Source organism: Humulus lupulus, chromosome 3, assembly GCF_963169125.1.
Source record: "Humulus lupulus chromosome 3, drHumLupu1.1, whole genome shotgun sequence".
Classification (NCBI taxonomy): Eukaryota; Viridiplantae; Streptophyta; class Magnoliopsida; order Rosales; family Cannabaceae; genus Humulus; species Humulus lupulus.
In genome coordinates, this window is record NC_084795.1 from 230717571 (window position 1) to 230719997 (window position 2427).

The 2427-nt window shown below is 38.9% G+C and overlaps 1 non-coding gene across 1 annotated transcript; it reads right to left on the minus strand.

Moving 5' to 3' along the window:
* Positions 1-1074: 1074 nt before the first annotated feature.
* Positions 1075-1181, minus strand: LOC133827713 (small nucleolar RNA R71). Its single transcript, XR_009890365.1, has one exon. It is a non-coding gene; the product is annotated as a small nucleolar RNA R71 (small nucleolar RNA).
* Between the last annotated feature and the right edge of the window lie 1246 nt (positions 1182-2427).

Here is a 2427-nt window from a genome sequence, read left to right on the forward strand (position 1 = left end):
ATCAATTTTTGGCGCCGTTGCCGGGGAGGTAATTCTACAATTAAAGGTTTGCCTAGTAAATTAATTTTTTTCTTTCAATATATATAAAAAAAAAAATAAAAAAAAGTAGTGTAATTTTTAATTTCTCTTTTATTTTATTTTTCCTTAGTAGTTTTATTTATTTATTTTATTTATTCATTTTTTTAAATTTTAAGTTTAGAATTTTTATTTTAGATTTAGGTTTTTTCCGGAAAAAAAAAAAATCAAAAAAAAAAAAAAAAAATCAAAAAAAAAAATCAAACAAAGTATTGAGAACATTTGTGTAATCGTGGAAATTAGTAAAAACCAAACTTGTTCTGTCTTAGAAAAATTGGTTCTTAAATAAGGTCTGTGTTAGCGTTACCCTCCAATCTTTTCTAAGAACCTCGGGGAGTTCTAGAAAAGCTCTTGGGCCTAAAGTGGTACCTTGGCAGCCTTTCCAATTGGCCTGGGAACATTTTGGTGTATACTTATTACATTATTACATATTTGCGCTTATAATACTTACAAAATAAAAAATAAAAAATAAAAAAAATATTTATGCCACGAAACAGAGACACACTAGGGAGATTTGTGAGACAACAAGTAGAAACTTTAGAAAACTCTCCTAGTTCGTCGTTTTCTTCCATTCGTTCAAACACTCCTGATTCACCGAGACTTCCTGAACCACCCACGATGGCTCATCAAGATGAAGTCCAACCAAGAACGCTACAGGAATATTTACATCCTACGCGTACAGCCACACCTTCGTGCATAATGTATCCCAACAATATGCCAAATTTCGATTTCAAACCCGGCATGATTAACCTCCTACCAACCTTCCATGGGTTGGAAAATGAGAGTCCGTACGTGCATATTCGGGAATTCGAAGAGGTGGTGGCTACATTCAACAACCGAGCTGATGTCACCAACATTGTGAGATTGAAATTCTTTCCTTTCTCACTCAAAGACAAAGCAAAAAGCTGGTTGTATTCCTTAAGGCCTAGATCTATCGGAACATGGGACGAAATGACAAAAGCATTCTTTTCCAAATATTTCCCGCCCCATAAGACTAGCAGCCTTAAGAGACAAATCTCTACCTTCATCCAGAAAGACCATGAAACTTTCCATCAGGTTTGGGAGAGGTTTAGAGATTTGATAAATCAATGCCCACATCATGGATACGAAAGCTGGCGTCTGATCAGCTATTTCTATGACGGTCTCACAACCGGACAAAGACAATTCGTACAAATGATGTGCAATGGCGAATTCCTTCAAAAAGATCCCGATGAAGCTTTCGAGTACCTCGACGATCTTGCTGAAAAATCCTACACATGGAATGGACCAAGTCCTATGGACAAGCCACGATCAACTGGAATCTACCAATTGAAGGAAGAGGATAACGTCAAAAGCCAAATTGAATCATTGAGACAACAATTCGAGGCTTTCAAATCTCAAGAAGGTAGAGGAATCCACATGGCTGCAAAAGTAGAGACACGAGATCCATGCTTCATCTGTGGAGGAACGGAACATCAACCGCAAGAGTGCCCAACTCTTAGTGAGTTAAGAGGAGGAAAAGAGGAACAATGCAATGCCTTAGGGGATTACAAGAAACCTTATAACCCTTTCTCAAACACTTACAATCCTGGTTGGCGCAACCATCCAAATTTCAGCTGGAAGGATTCGAACCAAGCATCTGGGAGCCAATGGAGGCCTGAGCAGCAACAACCACCAAAATCATACAACGCTCCTCAAAATATCATGCAGTCAAGTAATTCTCTTGAGAGTACTTTGCAAATGCTTGCACAAACTCAAATAGCCTCAACTCAAGAGCTCAAAGCTTGTTTCACACAAATGGTAGAGGAAATGAAAGACATGAAAGTCCAAATGACAAAGCTAAACACTACTTTGGCTATTCAAGAGCATGGGAAACTTCCCGCTCAACCTCTAATCCATCAAAAAGGGCAACACATGGCACAAACCTCCTCCTCTGCAGATACAAATTTCAAAGAGGTTAATGCCATAACTACTCGAAGTGGTCAAAGTACGGTTTCACCGTTAACAAAGACAACGAGTACGTCAATGCCCGCTCCAGATAATGATGTGCCAATAAACATTCCAGTAAAGGCACCCTTTCCTCAAGCTTTGAAATCCACTGGAAAGGTACTGGAAAATCATGGTGAAATCCTAGACCTTTTAACACAAGTGAAGATCAACTTGCCATTGTTGCATGTGATCAAACAAGTGCCGGCTTATGCCAAGGTTATCAAGGATTTATGCACCGTTAAAAGAAAGCATCATGTCAAGAAAACTGCATTCTTGGCAGAACAAGCTAGCGCGGTAATTGACTGCAAAACACCGCCTAAGTACAAAGATCCTGGTTGTCCCACCATCTCATGTCAAATAGGGGAACAGGAATTTGGTCAAGCC